Source organism: Daktulosphaira vitifoliae, unplaced genomic scaffold, assembly GCF_025091365.1.
Source record: "Daktulosphaira vitifoliae isolate Bord-2020 unplaced genomic scaffold, ASM2509136v1 Scaffold_3, whole genome shotgun sequence".
Lineage (NCBI taxonomy): Eukaryota > Metazoa > Arthropoda > Insecta > Hemiptera > Phylloxeridae > Daktulosphaira > Daktulosphaira vitifoliae.
This window is the reverse complement of record NW_026099574.1, coordinates 32482751-32505339: the sequence shown is the minus strand read 5'-3', so window position 1 is coordinate 32505339 and position 22589 is coordinate 32482751. Positions and strand designations below refer to the sequence as shown.

The following is a 22589-nucleotide window of genomic DNA, read 5'->3' as shown; positions in this document are numbered from 1 at the left end:
ATTTAAATTATAATATATGGTTACGATTAGTAGTTTTAAAATTGGTGGTATACGTTTTTTAAGTAATTAAAAAACCAAGAGATAGCGCTAGTTTTCTATCACTGTAAGAAGAGGGTAGCCTAGTCAACGGTTGGCCAAATAGACAGTTACTGTAGGTCGTAGTTACACAATCCCGAACAAGTAAGAACTACTCAAGTACTCTTTAGTCACTACTGTAATCATTTTGGAATCAATGTATTTTGTACCGACGGAACGATAGTGTAACGACTAAGTGTAATCGGTTCTACTTGTTCCACCAATGTACTCGTTACTTTGTACCGATTACACGAGTACCGACCCATCACTATTTGTAACAACACGTTACCAACCGTGATCAGAATTTTATATATTAAAAATTCTTTACTTAAAAAGTTGGTTCAATCTTCAACGGTGATCATAACCATCGCGTTATCAACCGTGATCAAGATTACTAGCTTTTCCTAAATATTCCTTTTAATTCTTTGCAACAGTGCTCGGAACAACGCGTTACCAACCGTGATACAAAGGGTTCTACTTCTACTTTCACCTTAAATTAAATAGTTCCTAAAGTAAGACTGATATGATAGTTAGCTGTTTAAAATAAAACAAAATTAATTAATTATTTGAACAATTTGCGTTATATTTTCGTACTATTGATAAATTTAAAGTTAGTAAAAAACAAACTTAAAAGTGTAAAAAATGTAGAAACGTTTCAATTGTAAGGCTATCAACTTTTTTTTTCTTGAAATGAGTATGCATATTTTGATTTAATAAAATGTTTGAAGTTTTATGTTAATAATAGATGGCATTTGAATTTTTAATATAAATATATTCGTTTATTAGATATAAAACTCGAAAGTATCAAGTTTTTGAGTTAATATACATATTTGATAAACTAGGGATTACAAATACAAGTATTGAATTGGTTTCTTATGACATCGCTTTCACAGATGCGGAGTGTTTAATGTCAATTAGAACTTTATCAATTTATATGTTTCTGCATTGTCTGTTGGTGTATTTATTACGTACAACAATGTGCCTTATTACCGTTGATAATAAATGCTGCGTATCTGTAAATATCGATGTCATAATAAACCAACACAATTTTTTTATGTAGAAATAATTGTTATTTATAAGTAAAATTAATTATTATATAAGAATAATATGTGAAAATTTATTACTTCATAAATAACTATTCTCCATAAATCTAAGTAACTTCTATTTTAACGTTTATACTTTATACTATTTTATCAGATGAATGGAGTACAGTTTGCTATGTATTGTAATAAACAAAAAGAGACTCAGGAGAAACGAGAGAGACGAGTGAGTGTAGGTAGGGAAGGAATGTAATAAATAAAAATGGCTATAATAAGGTGGCGAAGGAATGTTGTTAAATGTGTTTGGGGTTCGGGGTGTGAAAGAGAAGAAATATAAAGAAATGTAACACAGGTGGCTAATAAGGAAATAATAATCGTAGCGGGCGTAGTGTAAAAAGGATGGGCACCAATGGAAGGTAAAAGTGGCTATAGATACCCGGCAGTGACTACAATAAAATGAAATAGAAAGGGATCTCGGGGTATGTATGCTTGTGTAAAAACGTCTAATATATGAATAAGATGGAATTACAAAGAAGGGTCACTACCTAGCTCCTGCACAGAAACGCGCACACCAATTTCCGGCGACTCACAAATATCGTGTTTTTATAAAAATATTTTAATTTACTCTCAATGACCTATCTTGTTCTAATTGTTTATTACTAAAATGTTCTTCAGTAAAGGATCTATTATAAGCTTATTGTATAAACAAATGTTTCACTTACCTCTGACTATCCTGATATTCTCTTGAGATGAATGATGTTGTTGATGTAACAATTATCGATGTATACGTTTACGCATTAATGTACGCAATTATGTTTATACGGTTTATATTATTACTAACTCGCGTGTAACTACTTTTCTAGTACAATTCTATATTAAATCTACCCAAGGTGAAATCTAAGTTTGTTATAACTCTGTCTTTTTGCAAAAACCTTTTGTATATTTATGTAGTATAGTTCTTAACCTTGTATATGATGTTTTACGTTAATATATTTATTATTTAATAATTTATAAAGCAAATGAATAACTTCTAAGCAACATAACTGTCCTGTGCAACAAAACTATTTCCAAGTGGCCTACGTCTTTTCAGTCGTCCAAATGGTGATCTAGGGTAGATGCGAGCTCAATTTCAGTTCTTTGCACAATAGATTATACTAGTGTCCTACACTCCGATCACCGGCACTGTGGCATAGATCAGACTAGCTGGTCGATAAGTGGAGAGACACTTTTAGTTGTTTAGTATGATGTTAGTTATAAATATATATTAGTAAAATATTAGTTTTTAGTATAATATTTCGACTCTGATTTATTTGTATTTCGTAGCTGGATGTACCAACGCGAGATCACAAATAATATCTTTGTCTTTATGCAAAGAACCTTATGATATGTGGTCTACTTCTTTTCAATCACCTGTAGGACGACCTAGGTTAGATGCGACTGTACTATAGATTTATGCACGATAAGTTATGTTAGTGTCCTACACTCCGATTGCCCGCACCGTGGCAGAGATCAGACTAGCTAGTCGATAAGTGGAGAGACACTATGAAGAAATCTTATGGTTAACTAAAATTCTAATTATGATATTATTGTACTATTACCCTGTCCAGCCAGGTTGTGGCCCTTCAATAAGTAGTAAATACAATTCAATCAAATTAATTACCTCAGAGTATGTTTATATATATATGAATATAAATGTAAATAAAAAGAAATAAATAAACACCAATATTTTATATGTGTCAGAATATTTATATCACCAAAAGTATTCGACCGAAAATAAGATGTATAATATTTTTCAGTAATTACGAAAGAGGGTAAAAATTATGTAGATTTCATATAGAATTGTTACTAGAATGAAACATAAACTCACGCACATTCACTTTTTGTATCTTAGTTGAGTATTGCAGAGAGCCGTAGAGATGTATAGAATGGCAAAGCGTCCCAGTATTCGCTAGAGGGATGTTCAGAGCAACCACAGTAAGAGAGCCAAGTGCAAAGGAACCACCCGAATTTGGGGGAAATTGGCCTTTTTATAGCCTGCAAAAACTGGTTTAGCGATCTCTGGTGAGATTCTTGAAATATTTTTGCTGTATTTGATTGGTTAATGTGATAGAATCTTTTACGTGGGCGTTTTATGGAATGCGTAAGAGGGAGATTAAATCTTGTGTAAGGGTATTATTTTATTATTCATCTTATCCACGGGGAAACACTGATTTGGTGATATATTTTATTAAATATAAGTATTAATTATTACATGTATTAAAGTGTGATACTACAGTATAGTATTAATTGGACCGATAAAAGTATAAAATTAAAAAAAATGCTCTTGTTGGCTATGAGTTTAAATCACACGAACAAATTAAAAATGAATATTACTCCACAAAAATCGTTGAATCTAGAAGTATTTAGCTCGGTAAGTCTTTTTTTTTAGAGAAAGCACTGAAATTATTATATGTTATTAAATTCAATATAAAATATATTTATTATAATGTGTGTGACTTGATTAAAATAATAATAATAAATATATAATAATAATTATCAATTAATTATTTATTTTAGGCGATGCGTGTATCATATTCTATAATTTCACTCTTGGCAAAAAAAACAAGTTAGAAATAAGAATTTATTTTGAATCTTTTGTGTTTTATTATATATTAAGTTTACTTTGTGTTACATTTTACAATGTAATCTTTAAATTAAGGCATTAAAAACTTGATTAGTAAATAAGCTATATTTTCATTTTAATTTTTGGCATTATTATTAAAAAATACATAAATACCAGAATGTAAGAATAAATAAAGTATTTGTATATGTGAACAGCTCGGTAATGTCATAATACTGTAGTAATACAAAAATAAGCGTATAAGAAATGGGTGTGTTGGGTATGTGTGTGGGAAATAAATTGGACAAAAGAATTCTGAATTCTATATTGAATTCAAAGTGTCAAAAGTGCCGGTTCGCTCGCTCACAGATGTGCAAGCAGAACTAAACCTTTTTATATTATATTTAATTATCCCCATCATGGGATGTTGTCGTCAGTGCTTTTAGTGATTTTCAGTTTATTGTATTAAATTTAACATAACATGATTATTATTTTACGATAAGATGCATAGTATACAATTATTAATTTAACATGTATATACATATAGAATAAATAGTGTACAATAGTATATATGTTATGACAGATAAATGAATTATTTGTTTGTATACAATGTCGTACGTTGGTAGTGCCCCAACGTAGACTCAAAAGTTTTACACAAATTAATTAATGTTTTTATATACATATATACATACATATATATATATATATATATATTGACGACGAGTTCGTCGTTCGAGCTTTCTCGAATCCTCCCGTTGGATAATCTGATCTGCCCCAATCCCTCTAATTAGCAGACTACTAAAGGGGTAGAGTTTAGACCCGTCAGCACAGTCTAGCTCAAAAGTAACAGTCTGAAGGGTGGCTCCTTGTCAGCCACCAGCACAACTATCTTTATACTATACCCACTAATGAACGGTTAAGCCCAAAAACTAGCCAGCTCGTACACTTATTATTAAGATTGACTAAAGGACCAGTAGTCCAACCTTGACTCTAGCCGCACACACACAAATTTAAAAATCACGACGGATATGAAGTATTTACTCTCAAGTACAGATTTTTAAATAATTATTTTATTTAAAGTAAAAATACAAAGTCAAATATAATATAAAAATTTAACACAAAAATTAATTAAATCTCACAAAAATACAAAGTTACTCGCCCCTTATACTTTTCATGTTTCCCTTTTATATTCTTTTTCCCACCATTGTTAATTTGCTTACCCTGCATTTCCCTTTTATATGGAATTATTATATTGCTTAAGAGTTCAAAAATTGCTTACTACTATTGTAAAGCTTATATTATACTAAAATCGACGTAATTCAATACTTCCTCATCTAATTACTACAACAAGTAATATAAAATATATACTACAAATTTTTCATAGATAAATGTAAGATGCGTAATGCAAAGCATTGGGCATATTATGACAATACAGGATCCGTTCCAACTCTTCCGAGCGAAGCGGGCTCTAGCAGGCGGGCTTCTGTAGTAGGCACTTACATCTACAAACCAAGACCCCCCTCAGTTGGCTACGAGTAGTAGTTCAGTGTGTATACTTCACGAATTGAAGCTTTGTGAAGAAGTCGCGTAGAGATTTCAATGGTGCTAAAAATGGAGCGAAAATTATAAAATAAGTAATAGAACACAATTCAATCTAGTCATGTAACCTTTTAGTATGCTTATAAATATAAATGTAGATAAAAAGAAATAAATAAACACCAATATTTTATATGTGTTAGAATATTTATATCATCAAAAGTATTCGACCGAAAATAAGATGTATAATATTTTCAGTAATTACGAAAAAGGGTAAAAATGATGCAGATTTCATATAGAATTGTAACTAAGAATGAAACATAAACTCACGCACATTCACTTTTTGTATCTTGGTTGAGTATTCCAGAGAGCCGTAGAGATGCATAGATAGAATGGCAAGGCGTCCCAGTATCCGCTAGAGAGATGTTCAGAAACCGTAAGAGAACCACCCGACTTTGGGGGGAAATGGCCTTTTTATAGCCCACAAAACTGGTTTAGCGATCTCTGGGGAGATTCTTGAAACATTTTTTGCTGTATTTGATTGGTTAATGTGATAGAATCTTTTACGTGGGCGTTTTATGGAATGCGTAAGAGGGTGGTTAAATCTTGTGTAAGGGTATTATTTTATTATTCATCTTATCCACGGGGAAAACTGATTTGGTGATATATTTTATTAAATATAAGTATTACTTATTACATGTATTAAAATGTGATACTACAATATGTACCACGATCTTTTTTTTCACATGTACTTATAAGAACCTATTACAGAACTTATAAAGACAAATGTTTAAAATTAATAATTTTGTATATAAATGTTTTCAAGTGGTATAATGATATAATAGTATAAAATATAGTTTTAATAAATAAATATTGTCATGTATATTAGTTATATGTTGATTATACAATATAGATATATTAATTTTAGCTTAATTTATTATATATACTTAAGATTAAATTATGAGATTTTTTAGTAAATTTGTTCGTTGATTCGGTTTTTTAAATGACAAACATTTAATTAGAATTATTTACAATAAAAGTTTTTATTTTATTTTGTCATTTATTTTAATGAAAAAAAAAATTTTTTTGGTATGTTTATAAGATTAATATTACAATTTCAATGATGTTATCTTTTTAGAAAAATACAATTCGAGTTAATTTATGATTAAACAGATATTTAGTGTAAAGAGGGTAATTCTAAATTTATTTATATAAAAATAAAGATGGGATTCAATTTGAATTTGAGTTGCCGTTGATTGTTCTGTTGTAGCCGTGATTTTGGTGAAATTTAAACTATTGTACTGTTGTTCCACTAGGTTTGTTGAGCCGATGTAGCTGTTTTGCTATATATTTTTGTTTTTGTTGGTTCTAGTTCTGAATTTGTAGTTTTAAGTTTAGAATTAAGATTTATGAATAAATAGTTTAAGTAGAGTTAAGGAAAAACCAAGTGACCATCAAATGATAAAAAATATAATAAGTGAATTTAATACATAAATAATGTTTGTACAGAGTTAGTTGACGGAGTTAAATCATTGATATGTGTCTAATTCAGGAGTTAGGTTGGAGGTTCATACATAGGCACCACACTACTCTGAATAGACACTGAATTAAATTTTAATAAGGATTTAATATTAAAAATATTTACAAAGTTAAAGTAGTTGAATTTTTTTTAATTAAAAATGACTAATTTTTAAATACCTAAACAAATTTCCATTGAAAATAATTCCTCTTAATTTAAAATAAAAAAAAACCCAGCACAGAGGGTCGCGGCACAGTGGTGTCGTGGTATAGTTGGATCAAGTATAATGACATCTGACAGTGATTAAAATCACTATAAAAAAAAAACGCTTCGATGCAAATCTTTAGATAGTGTTTAATTTTAAAAAATTGGTGGATTATTCCAAAAGCAACATGATCTGCTAGTTCATTATTAATATCCTGATTCAGATAAAGTATATCGAATGAAAAAGGGATTATTAAAAATTATTATTTCTCATAAAAAATTATGTTGATCCATTCACTTTTCAATAAGTTATATCATTATAAAGTTAAAAATAAAAAAATAAAATCGAGAATTTTCACACAAAAATATCATTTGGTAGCCAATTTCACCCTGAAGACAAAATAAAGTACGAAATTTTTTTTTCCATAATAAAGTGGATTACATTAGCTTTAATTTATGATATATATAAAAGTGTCAGACTTTCTGGAACACTTTCAAAATTTAAGTTGAAAAAGTAAATTTTTTCTGAAAAAGATGTCATTTTGAATCCCCCCCTTTGGGCAGGTAAAAAGTCAGATTTATAAAAGAATTATACCAAATGATAGTTAAAGACATAAAAAAAAAAATTATATTGATCCATACATCTTTCAAAAAGTTATAGCATTATAAAGTTAAAAATATAAAAAAGAATTTTTTTACAAAAATCGTATTTTTTTTATTAAGTTTAATGTCTGTTTTCACCATGAAGATAAAATAAAGTCCGAAATTTTTTTTATCATAATAAAGAATATTACATTAGCTTTAATTTAATATATATATATATAAGTGTCAGACTTTCTGGAACACTTTCAAAAGTTAAGTTGAAAAAGTTTTACTTTCTACATGCATTTTTAAGATTTAAACCCCCCTTGTATATAGGGAAATAGTCCGATTTAAAAAAAAAAGTAAGTCGAATGAAAGATGTACATAAATACTACTTCTCATGAAAAAATTGTGTTGATCCATACATTTTTCAAAAAGTTATAGCATAATAAAGTTAAAAATGGAAAATACAAAATCGAAAATTTTCACACAAAAATAGCNTTAAAAATGGAAAATACAAAATCGAAAATTTTCACACGAAAATAGCATTTGGTAGCCATTTTCACCATGAAGATAAAATAAAGTCCGAAATTTTTTTTTTTCATAATAAAGTGCATTACATTAGCTTTAATTTAAGATAGATATAAAAATGTCAGACCTTCATTTTCAAAAGTTAAGTTGAAAAAGTTATTTTTTTGTAAAAAATGTTGTCATTTTAAATCCCCCTCTGTGGACAGTTAAAGGATCAAATATAACAAAAAAATATACAAAATGAAAGGTAATGATATCATGCATCTATATAAAAAAAAATTATGTTGATATATTCATTTTTAAAAAAGTTATGGCAGTTTTTAGTAAAAAAAATTGAAAAAATTTTGAAAATTAGCGATTAATAAATTTGTAATTTTTTTGGAGGTTTCCCCCATTTACGGGGAACGAGGGATTTTTTTTCAATTTTTGAGGGTAATTTCTTTGATTGAATACGATTTGTGATCTTTTGACGTATCATTGAAAGAAATCGGTTCGGTGAGAGCTGAAGAAAAGTGGTAACAGACACAAAAAAAAAAAAAACACATCTTAGTAAAACCAATACCTTCTCAGCTTCGCATCGAAGCTAAAAAATAATGAGTACTACGATTCCACGTATAAAGCCATGAATGGTAATTATAAAAGTGTTAGGGATAGATATTGTCTTTCCATAGAAGATAGACAGATTTTGGGATATTATTATGACTTTGAGTGTCATAGTAACTTTGATAATATAATTAAATATATAAAAGCTAATAAAAACTAATTTAATTATGTTTAAAAAGAAAAAGGTATCAGAAAAATAAAAATTTAAAGAATTCAGAATTTAAATAATGAATATTGATATTAAGATTCGGAAAAAATTATTTCATTGAAAAAGAGAATTAAAATAAAATTTAGAGTAAAAGATGAATAAAGAAAAAATGAAATTAAAACATAATAATTTTAAGTAAAATTATTTGAGAATAAGAAATTAAAAAATGCGTGTTACGAGTACGCACAAATGAAGTGAAACTTCTTTTGCTATGAAGATATCGCGTGAAAATTGCATCTATTGTGGTCTTTTAATGTTTTTTTATGTACAATCACAATTATTTGAAATTAAATTATTTAATGCATTTTAAATAAACTAACTCTAATACTTCTAATATCGAGAATACAGTGCTAAATCATAATATAAAATATACTTATAAATATATATATACAGAGTGATTTTTTTATCATCCCACTCAATTACTTACAGAATAAATATATTTAAAGATTTTTTTTTTTTTGTTTTCTTTAGTTATTCTTGAATTATTAACTATGTAATACTTTTTAAGTTCATCCCTTATGCCATGCAAGGGCGTCAACTTTGTTTTTTTCAATAGAAACACATATTTTTAATTAAATAAAATGTTTGAGTTTTTAATTTAATAGTAAATGACATTTGAATTTTTAATATAACTTTATTCGTTTATTATATATAATCATTTAAAGTTTCAAATTTTCGAGTTAATATACATTTAACTAATTGTTTTTTATAACATTAATATACGCAGGTACACAGCATTGGTATTATCAATGGTAGTAAGGCACATTGTTGCGAGTTCATAAATACACTAACTGACAATACAAAAAGTATATCTATTGGTAGTCATAATTGATAATAAACAATACGTGACTGAGACAGCAATGTCATAAAAAAACCAATTAGCTACCTGTATTTGTAATCCCTTGTGTATTATACCTGTATATTAATTCAAAAATTTGAAACTTTAAATGATTATATCTAATAAACGAATTAAGTTATATTAAAAATTCAAATGCCATTTACTATTAAATTAAAAACTCAAACATTTTATTAAATTAAAAATATGTGTTACCATTTAAAAAAACAAAGTTGACCCCCTTCCAAGGCATAAGGGATGAACTTAAAAAGTATTACATAGTTAAAAATTCAAGAATAATGTGTAACTAAANTATTTATAAGTATATTTTATATTATGATTTAGCACTGTATTCTCGATATTAGAAGTATTAGAGTTATTTTATTTAAAATGCATTAAATAATTTAATTTCAAATAATTGTGATTGTACATAAAAAAACATTAAAAGACCACAATAGATGCAATTTTCACGCGATATCTTGAATAATATGTAACTAAAGATAATAAAAAAAAAAAATGTTTAAATTATTATTATTCTGCAAGTAATTGAGTGGGTTATGATAAATGTAATAAACCAAAAAGAAAAAGAAAAAGATTCAAATTTGTTATAAAGTTAAATAGTAAATTTGTAGAATGATAATAAGACGGTTGTGAAGGAGCGTAAAGAAAAAGGCAATAGGTATGGGGAACGAATGGTATGATATATGTTTGAGGGAAATGAATAATGGAGGATAAAAATGGTAGTGATGTGGACTTTTACTACTGAAGGTGTGAATGCTTATATTGTATCAAGAGAAAATCTGATTATCCTACAAAACTTTATTACCTAACTTAATGGTTTATTACGCAATAGAATATTTATAATTTGAAAGCGGAATTTTAAATTTGTACTTACCTCGTATCCCACGTAATGTAATGCTTATTTTAGACAATCTAATGTTGATTATGAGTTCACACTGTATTTCACACGTTGTACACTTTGAGTTCGACAGTAAATATAACCGTTTGAGAATAAAGCGTTTAATTATAAATAATGCGAAACCGTTACACAAAATCTATGAATGTATTATTATATGTAGGAGATTCTATACACTCTATATTTTTTTATAATTATAATCAAATGATGTATCTTTAGTTGACTTTGTTGAATGAGTATATTGTTTGAGAGATTATATTTTATTGAGAGATCGACACCAATATTTCTTAAATTTTCCTCTGGTCTGGCCAAAACAAGATTCAGAAATATTTATATCTATGTAAAAGATTTGTCAAGGCGGAATTGTGGTGGCCCAATGTATCCCGGTGTTAAAATAAAGCACCTTGAAAGGATGCGGCACAATAATCACCAAGACAACAATTAAACACTAAAACATATATTCGTAAGTTTCTCTGTGCTGTCTGCCGGCGCGATGTTCGTTAAAACAAAGACATTAAACCTTAAAAGACTAGCTACCTAATACACATAGGCTTACAAATATATTCTAACCTAATACACCTAACTTTAAAAATCTTTAATTGCAACCTTTACTCTGTCTGCCGGCGCGATGTTCGTTAGAACAAAGACATTAAACCTTAAAAGACTAGCTACCCAATAAGTATAGAGTTGCAATACACTTTAGTCATGTAATAAATATTTACCATTAACTGAGAAAATTAGAGTTGATTCGGTTTTATTATATATAAAAAAAAATGTTTTGTTTTAAAATATTATTTGAATTTATTTCCATGATAAAATAAAACATTATTATTTAAAGAACAAATTAAATTAAATTAAAAGATTCACCAAAACAAAATTCACTTTAAAATCCCTAAGTGTCATTTAGTTTTAAAGAAAAAATATTCTAAGTTCAAATAAATTAAAAAAAAAACTAAGTCGCAGAGAGTAAGAATCTTGAGTAGAGTGTCGCAGATTTTGTGTATTTTAAAATCGCCGAAAGAACTGATTTTAATAGGAAAAAATGGGTTTTTATAGTAGACGAGGGTCGTGTAGCGATCCCTAGTGTGATCTTAGAAACTATGGATCTTAATTAATAGTTAAATGTGATTGGCTGGACCTAATTGAGAACCCACACATAGGCGTTACTTTTAATCTGTACGATAATCAGATTTAATTGACTAAATTATTGATTATTTTAAGTTTTAAATAAGGGAACCCTGTTTCGGTGATCTTGTAAATTCATAATATATGACATACATGTACAAAAGATAACATAATATAATATTTTAATATTATAAGTAATAATATATTATTACATAAAAAAATCACCCTGTATACTTAATGAATTAATGAAATATGAAATTAATTATAATGCGTTTATAAAACAATTTTAGAGAGTTTTTTTTTCAAAAATGTCTTAACGTACACAATACACCCATTGTTAAATTATGCATCAATAAATAAGAGCAAAAATGTATAAAAAAATTAAATATCATTTTTTTATTTTAACTATGTACCTAGAAGTCATAATTTTAATAATAAAAAAAACAATTTATCTATTAAAATATACAAAGTCATTTTTTTATCGTCAACCACTCGATTTCAAACAAGATAGTTACATATTATTCTTGAATTATTGACTATGTAATTCTTTTTAAGTTCATCCATTATGCATTTTAAGGCTATCGACTTTTTTTTTCTTGAAATGGGTACGCATATTTTGATTTAATAAAATGTTTGAAGTTTTATGTTAATAATAGATGGCATTTGAATTTTTAATATAAATATATTCGTTTATTAGATATAAAACTCGAAAGTATCAAGTTTTTGAGTTAATATACATATTTAATAAACTAGGGATTACAAATACAAGTATCGAATTGGTTTCTTATGACATCGCTATCACAGATGCGGAGTGTTAAATGTCGATTAGAACTTTATCGATATATATACTTTCTGTATTGTCTGTTGGTGTATTTATATACTTACAACAATGTGCCTTACTACCGTTGATAATAATTGCACGAAATCTGTCATAAAAAAGAATCACAATTTTTTTATGAAAAAATACTTGTTATTTATAAAAAAATTAATTATAATATAAGAATAATATGTGAAAAATTATTACTTCATTAATAATTATTTTTCATAAATTTAAGTGACTTCTATTTTAATATTTATATTCTATCAGATGAATGGAGTACAATTTGCTATGTATAGTATTGATTGGACCGAGAAAAGTATAAAATTAAAAAAAATGCTCTTGTTGGCTATGTGTTTAAATAACACGAACAGATTAAAGATGAATATTACTCCACAAAAATCGTTGAATCTAGAAGTATTTGGATCAGTAATTATAATTATTAAATAATAATAATAATAAATATACAAAGTTTTCAGGAAATAAGGAAACGGGTGAATTGTTATAAACAATAACAACACTATAAACAAAATATAAAAAAAATAATTTTTCACATATTATTCTTATATTATAATTAATTTTGTTTATAAATAACAAGTATTTTTTCATAAAAAAAATTGTGTTTGTTTTTTATGACAGATATGGTGCAATTATTATCAACGGTAGTAAGGCACATTGTTGTAAGTATATAAATACACCAACAGACAATACAGAAAGTATATCTATTGATAGTCATAATTGATAATAAACAATCCGTGACTGTGACAGCGATGTCATAAAAACCATTTAGCTACCTGTATTTGCAATCTCTTGTGTATTATACATAAATATTAACTCAAAAATTTGAAAATTTAAATGTTTATATCTAATAAACGAATAAAATTATATTAAAAATTCAAATGCCATTTACTATTAAAATAAAAATATATGTTACCATTTAAGAAAACAAAGTTGACCCCTTTACAAGGTATAAGGAATGAATTTAAAAAGTATTACATAGTTAATATTTCAAGAATAATGTGTAACTAAAGATAACTAAAAAAAAAAAATGTTTAAATATATTTATTTTGTAAGTAATTCAGTGGGTTATGATAAAAAAAATCACTCTGTATATATACTTATACAGCCGACCGTTATTTATATCCTGATTATAAGTTTTTTTATTTATAGTTGTAAAATATATAAATATTTATTATAGCAATGAAATATAGTATCATATCAGTATTACTTTAAGAAACTAATTAAATTAGGTAAAAAAACCCAGTACAGGGGTGTCACGACACACAGGTGACGTGGCATAGTTGGATCAAGTATAATGATATCTGACAGTGATTAAAATCACTATAAAAAAAAAAAACGCTTCAATGCAAATCTTTAGATAGTGTTTAATATTAAAAAATTGGTGTATTATTCCAAAAGCTATATGATCTGCTAGTTCCTTATTAATATCTTGATAAAGTATGTCGAATAAAAAAGGGATTATTAAAAAATATTATTTCTCATAAAAAAATTGTGTTGATCCATAAACTTTTCAATAAGTTATAGCATCAAGCATCTATAAAAAAAAAAATTATATTGATATGTTTATTATTGAAAAAGTTACGGTAGTTTTTAGAAAAAAAATTGAAAAAATTTCGAAAATTAGCGATTTTTAAATTTGTAATTTTTTTGGAGGTTTCCCCCATTTACAGGGAACGAGGAAAATTTTTTCAATTTTTAAAGGTAATATCTTCGACTAGATACGATTTGTGATCTTTTGACGTATCGTTGAAAGACATACGTTCGGTGAGAGCTAAGAAAAAATGGTAACAGACACAAAAAAAAACTTCATAGTAGTTCGTGAGTGAGTCAACTCTTTGAGTTGACTCTTTTAGGTGAACAGAATGAGCTGAATCAGTGTGCCATAGTACTGTGACTCAATGACTCAGTGTGGACTACTATGAATTGAATTTAGTTTAGAACGTCTTATCAATAAATTCTGAATAATGTGAATTGTGATATATAGATTTAACTTACAGAAGTAGAAGTTGATGGAGCTATATTTGGTGCATTAATCGTCTCTTCTATTACATAAATAATTTTAATAAATTTACTAATGGATGCTTAGATTTAATATGTCTAATTAAATTTTAAGTCGAAGAATGATTAGTTTTTAATTTTATACGACAAAGTCCACATTTTACATGTATATTATCTGCTTCAAGTTGAAAAAAATCCCAAATAAAACTTGATTTACTCATTTTAAAATGAAATATAATACCTTTGTAAATTAAAAAAAGAGTTTCACAATTTTCGATTTTGTGCACGAGATTTAATGTGATCACGGAAACAGCGTTGGCACAATGAGTAAAATTTTAAATAAATGAGACTAGATTATACATAATATGTCAGTTTTTAGACACAATATTCAATCAAGAATAGACCTGTAATTGCATGCAAGAAAATTTTGAAATATATGAGAGAAGAGACCTATTTTTCTCACTGCATGCGCTAAACATTAAACATTGATAATACCTACATTGTATTTGTATACCTAATTCAATACATAAATAAATCTGTGTTGTTAATAAAATTGTGATGTTAATAAAAAAAATTAGTTTTCTTAGATTTTAAATTTACTCTTTATTCCAATAATAATTAAAAATTTAAATGTAATTAGTAAAAATATTAAACAATTTTATAGAAAAATATTTTATAAATATCAAATAACCAAATAAATTACTTTTTGTGTGACTATTGTGGGTATGTATTGAGAATCTAAAATTTTAACAAAAAAAAAGGAATGAAACTATTAAATGATTAGAAGTTTCAACTTAACTTAATTAGCTCAACCATCTTATAGGTAAAAATCATGATTTAAAGCCCATCATCTCATAAAATTACTAATTAGTAATAACCAATTATTTTTTCCATAATGTACATATAATTTTAATTTTATTCTCATTTCTTTCGCTTTTAATTTAATTCCAATATACAGGGTGATTTTTTTATCATAACCCACTCAATTACTTACAGAATAATAATAATTTAAACATTTTTTTTTTTCATTATTTTTAGTTACACATTATTCTTGAATTTTTAACTATGTAATACTTTTTAAGTTCATCCCTTATGCCTTGGAAGGGGGTCAACTTTGTTTTTTTAAATGGTAACACATATTTTTAATTTAATAAAATGTTTGAGTTTTTAATTTAATAGTAAATGGCATTTGAATTTTTAATATAACTTTATTAGCTTATTAGATATAAACATTTAAAGTTTCAAAATTTTGAGTTAATATACATGTATAATACACATGGGATTGTAAATACAGGTAGCTAATTGGATTTTTATGACATTGCTGTCTCAGTCACGGATTGTTTATTATCAATTATGATTATCAATAGATATACTTTCTGTATTGTCAGTTAGTGTATTTATAAACTCATAACAATGTGCCTTACTACAATTGATAATAACAATGCTGTGTACCTGCTAATATCGATGTTATAAAAAACCAATTAGCTACCTGTATTTGTAATCCCTTGTGTATTATACCTGTATATTAATTCAAAAATTTGAAACTTTAAATGATTATATCTAATAAACGAATTAAGTTATATTAAAAATTCAAATGCCATTTACTATTAAATTAAAAACTCAAACATTTTATTAAATTAAAAATATGTATTACCATTTAAAAAAACAAAGTTTACCCCCCTCCAAGGCATAAGGGATGAACTTAAAAAGTATTACATAGTTAAAAATTCAAGAATAATGTGTAACTAAAGATAATGAAAAAAAAAAATGTTTAAATTATTATTATTCTGCAAGTAATTGAGTGGGTTATGATAAAAAAATCATCCTGTATATAAACAAATAATGAATAAAAAATTATTGATAGCAATATTAGATTTCATTTTACTTAACTTACCCAGTGAGGTAGCGTATAGACGAAGTTTATCTAGTAGGCAATAGATATCTCGAACACTAGAATCAAATAATTGAATTAAGAGAGAAAATTAGAAATTATTCATATAAATTAATTATAGCGTATCTTATACCGACCACCACCATTTGGGTAGTGTAGATTAATTGTTCACTGATTATTTTATTGTTAATATTTTGTAATAAATAAATGTGTATTTTTTTATATATTTTAAATTGTAAGTTCCTGTTTTGACTGATAAGTAACATAAAAAATTTACAAGCATTACTACCTATCTTATTAAATAAAAGTACATTATACTATAATCTTTTGAATAAAAGTATCGTTGTCCAACGGACTTTCTTGCAACTGAAAAATGGCAATAAAGCTTTAGCGTAACGCTATAGTTTACGTCTCTTTTTGGTGTTAACACTTCATTAAAAATCCATAAAAGGATTACATAAATAGATAACAGATAGTATTTGTAATATTATAATATTGATAAAATTTCAAGAACTATCGATTTTATTTTTCGGCACTTATAACATTACAATGAATAAATAACAAAAGGTCATTTTTATTTATAATGTCTAATAATACTATAATTATTTTTATATTCTATAAAATTTTAAGTAATAACTATGACATTCTCTGTTGTTTTTTGGAGTATATAAATCAATTTTTATACAAAGGGAAGTAGTGATCATTTCTGTTATTTTTTTTTAACAATCAAGGCATGTATTTACGTAAATAGAGAAAAATTTTACCTTATTTTTTTTATTAATATTTGCTGTCTACAGCCAAAAGTTAAGTATTGATATACTTGTAAGTAAATTATCAGATTATCGAAAACTATTAATTTTAATTCGTTAAGGAGTATCTTTTTGGAATACTCCATATATTTTCGTAAATTTTTTTATTCAACTGCAATAATAACAACTTTTTACCTTGTTAACTCCTGAGGAGATATTTTATAGAATTTTGTATACTGGGTAATTGATGTATCATCAATCACTTAATTAATCAAAAAATTTAAATAATATTCACAATTTTAGCTTTGATGCGAAGCTAAGAAGATATTAATTTTACCATGATGTGTTTATTTATTTATTTTTTTGTGTCTGTCACTATTTTTCCTCAGCTCTCATTGGACCGATTTTCTCAATGATACATCAAAAGATCACAAATTTGGTTAAAGATATTACCCTCAAAATTGAAAATTTTTCTCTCGTTTCCCGTAAATGGTGGCAATCCCACAAAAAATTAAGATTTTTAAAATCGGTAAATTTCGACATTTTTTTCTAAAAATTGCCTTAACTTATTGGTAAAAGAAAAAATCAAAACAATTATTTTTTATATTGAAACCTTAAGTAATCCCCTTTTATTTGATATAATATTTTTGAAAGTCTGACCATTTACTTGTCCATAAGAGGAGATTCAAAATAGTAACCTTTTCATAAAACTCAATGCAACAGTTCATACTGTGCCACGACCCCACTGTGCTACCGTTTTTTTTCAAGTGCTAACATACGTAATTAACTAGCTTATTTCTTAGATAATGACGTAATTAAGAAAATGACTAGTCAATAACAACTTTTGGACCAGTATTTTGGAAATTATTAACATGCTATAAAAAAGGTTCTTCGCTAGCCATTTCAAGGCTGTACTCGTCTTACCACCAAGGTATAGAAATGCTAATAACATCTGAAGTACTATTTCAAAAGTTGTCATCGAACAGCAATCTTTGTAATTAGACCATTATCTTTTAAATAATCTAGTCAGTTATGTATGATGTTATATTAAAAATAAAGTGACACCCTTATAATGTATAACGGATGAACAAAAAGTACTTAATCATTGATAAATTTAGAAAAACATGTACCTAAAAGATATAAAAAATATAATAAAATAAAAGATCAAAAAATAAAATATAATAATTATTTTTATTTTTCGATTATTTAAATGATTCATGATAAATGAATTATTTAGTACAGGTGTTCAAACATTTTAAAAATAAGTTAATTGTTACCAAAAATGGGAAATGCGGAATCCCTTTATCTTACTTATTAAATAGCCAATATAATGTTGTCAAATTCAAAGAATACATTCCACGTCTAACTCACATTTTTCAAACAGATAAAATCAATTATTATGTGTTCAAGTCATATACCAATTATTCAATTAATTAATTAAAAATAAAAAAACAACAAGATAAATAAGATAATATAATAAATAATAATAATTCTATACACTTTTTTTCTAGATACAATTAGTTAAACAAAGACAGAATAACGCTACTTCAAAATAAAATGCAAAACCAAATTCCAGAGAAATTTATTTTAAACGATCGAAGATTCTAAGTTTGCATTTTGAACTTAATCCATTCAATCTGACTGCTAATCCCAATTTCAAGTTTTATCATCTCATTTATACTCTATTATTATTAGTGGAATTTATTGTAATCAATTGCTATGTTTTTATTGGTTTTTACTATGTAAAAAACGATTTTATTTCAGCTACACAATTATCTATATGTATCATATCCGGTATTCAAATATATCTAAACACCTATAGAATATCTAAAAAATATCGTGAATTAAGAAAATTATTAGATGCAACGAGTAGCTACTTTCTGTTTTCTAATAATAAAGCAAAATATATATTTAAACACAACGAATCTATGTGTACTAAAATAATAAATATATACTTTTTTATGTATATTTTGGCGTGTTTAGTTTGGTTCCTCAGTCCATTACTTATAAAAGAATATCCTCTAAAAAGAAGAGACGGCACTTTGGTAATTTATCATAACAACATCCTAAATTCATTCTTAAGTTTTATACCCATTTCGGTTTATGAGCAAATTTATCCAATTGTTTATCTATTGGAAGCTTTAGAATTAGTACATCTTTGTTTTGAATTATTTTTCTACTATACAATAGTTGTATATTTTTGTTGGATGTTATCAGCTCAACTGAAAATAATAGCGTTTGAATTCGAATCATATGGATATGAAAATGTTGAATTAGGTACGTGTGAAATTATTATAATTAATCTTTATTTCTTCAATATTTTTTGATAACATAGTAGGAAAACATATTTTTTTCAATACTAGTAAGATTTTAAATTAATTACCTATTTTCCAAATAGAACAGAAAAACGACTCTTACTACATGAAAAATTTAAATCAAATATTTTTGGATCAGATAAAGATAAACGTGTAAGTCGATAAAAATATTTTATATCAAGGTGACTACAATCATTGTAATCTTTTTTATACTTAACACTTATTTTTATGTATTGTTAAAATGATACATTAATTCTTATCATCATATTATGAACACAGTTTTTTAAAACACATTTTATAATGTTATTCATAACATGGATGATAATCCAATAACTAATTCGATACTACATTTTTATTAATCATTATTATTCTTATTAGTTCAATTAAGAAGTTTCATGAAATAATGAAACCGATGACGTTGTTTATATATGTATACTGTTTAAATATTTTAAATGCTTTCATATATGTGTGTATATTGGTATGTATTTTTAAAATTAGCAATCAAGTGATTTTCATAATTTGATGAGAAATTTGTTTGTAGATTTACTTTAAAAATGACGGTGTATTATCAGTTACTTATGTGAAAATATTGTTAGGAATATCAGTGGTTATGATCGATTTGTTTGTTATAAGCTATTTTTATGGTCATCTTGAAAATCAAGTAAATTATATTTTGACAGTAGTTAGTACATTTTAATTACATTTTGACTAAAAATTTATATAAATATTCCATTTATGGCATACTAAAATATTTATAAAAACAAGTTCCTATCAAATATATACGAATAAAGTATGTCCTTCAAATAAATGTACAAAACAGTAAAGTGCAAAAAGTATAATAAACAAACATAGTTTAAATGAATTTTAATAATATTTAATAAAATATTTTACTCTGTAGCTACATTTAAATATTATATGTTATAACAGTGTACTATGTATTACTACTAAACTCTTGTTTATTTTGTGTTATTTTGTAGTTATCTCGAAAATCAAGTTGACTAATTAACTATTTTAATTGAAATAGTTTTATTATTGGGATATTATCTACTTAATACAATTTTTGATTGTGCCACATCAATAATGTAATTGAATTAATTGGATAATGATAGTAGGCAGAACGTTTTGATGTAATTTTTACTTAAATATTATATAAATACTTAATTAATGACGTTTTTACGTGTTTGTAAAAAAAATTTTAGAGAGTTCTTTTCAAAAATGTATTAACGAATAAAATACATCCTTTGTTAAAGTATGCATCAGAAAATAAGAGCAAAGATCTATAAAAAAATAAACATCATTTGTTCATTTTACCTATGGTCCTTGAAGTCATAATTTTAATAAGAACAGAAACAATTTGTCTATTAAAATATACAGTCATTATTTTATTCAATTTTTATATATTTAATTATATTATCAAAGTTACTATGACACTCAAAGTCATAATAATATCCCAAAATCTGTCTATCTTCTATGGAAAGACCATATCTATCCCTAACACTTTTATAATTACCATTCATGGCTTTATACGTGGAATCGTAGTACTCATTATTTTTTAGCTTCGATGCGAAGCTGAGAAGGTATTGGTTTTACTAAGATGTGTTTTTTTTTTTTTTTTTTTGTGTCTGTTACCACTTTTTCTCAGCTCTCACCGAACCGATTTCTTTCAATGATACGTCAAAAGATCACAAATCGTATCTAGTCGAAGACATTACCCTTAAAAATTGAAAAAAATTCCCTCGTTCCCCGTAAAAGGGGGAAACCTCCAAAAAAATGACAAATTTAAAAATCGCTAATTTTCGAAATTTTTTCAATTTTTTTTACTAAAAACTGCCATAAATTTTTCAAAAATGAACATATCAATATAAATCTTTTTTTATATAGATGCATAATATCATTACCTTTCATTTGGTATATTTTTTTCATAAATTTAACCCTTAACCTGCCCACAAGGGGGGATTTAAAATGACAACTTTTTCACAAAAAATTAATTTTTTTAACTTAAATTTTGAAAATGTTCCGGAAGGTCTGACACTTTTATATATATCTTAAATTAAAGCTAATGTAATATGCTTTATCATGAAAAAAAAAAATTTCGTACTTTATCTTATCTTCATGGTGAAAATGGCTACCGAATGCTATTTTTGTGTGAAAATTTTCGATTTTGTATTTTCCATTTTTAACTTTATTATGCTATAACTTTTTGAAAAATGTATGAATCATTACAATTTTTTTATGAGAAGTAGTATTTATATAGATCTTTCATTCGACATACTGTTTTTTTAAATCGGACCATTTCCCTAAATACAGGGGGGATTCAAAACATAAAAATGCATATAGAAAGTAGAACTTTTTCAACGTAACTTTTGAAAGTGTTCCGGAAGGTCTGACACTTTTATATATATCTTAAATTAAAGCTAATGTAATATACTTTATAATGGTAAAAAAAAATTTCGGACTTTATTTTATCTTCATGGTGAAAACAGACATTAAACTTAATAAAAAAAATACGATTTTTGTAAAAAAATTCTTTTTTATATTTTTAACTTTATAATGCTATGACATATTTAAAAGTGTATGGATCAACATTATTTTTTTATAAGAAATAATATTTTTTAATAATCCCTTTTTCATTCGACATACTTTATTTTAATTAGGATATTAATAATGAACTAGCAGATCATGAAGCTTTTGGAATAATCCACCAATTTTTTAAAATTAAACACTATCTAAAGATTTGCATCGAAGCGTTTTTTTTTGATAGTGATTTTAATCACTGTCAGATATCATTATACTTGATCCATCTATGCCACGTCACCACTGTGCCGCGACCCCCCTGTACTGGGTTTTTTTTTCTTGAAATGGGTACGCATATTTTGATTTAAAAAAATGTTTGAAGTTTTATTTTAATAATAGATGACAATTGAATTTTTAATATAAATATATTCGTTATTAGATATAAAACTCGAAAGTATCAAGTTTTTGAGTTAATATACATATTTAATAAACTAGGGATTACAAATACAAG

General features: G+C 26.0%; 1 protein-coding gene across 1 annotated transcript in view; it reads left to right on the top strand.

Annotated features, from left to right (window-relative positions):
* LOC126902114 (odorant receptor 46a-like) overlaps positions 1-22589 on the top strand; it is a 143677-nt gene that overhangs the window by 119906 nt on the left and 1182 nt on the right. The gene's annotated exons all lie outside the window — the stretch shown is intronic.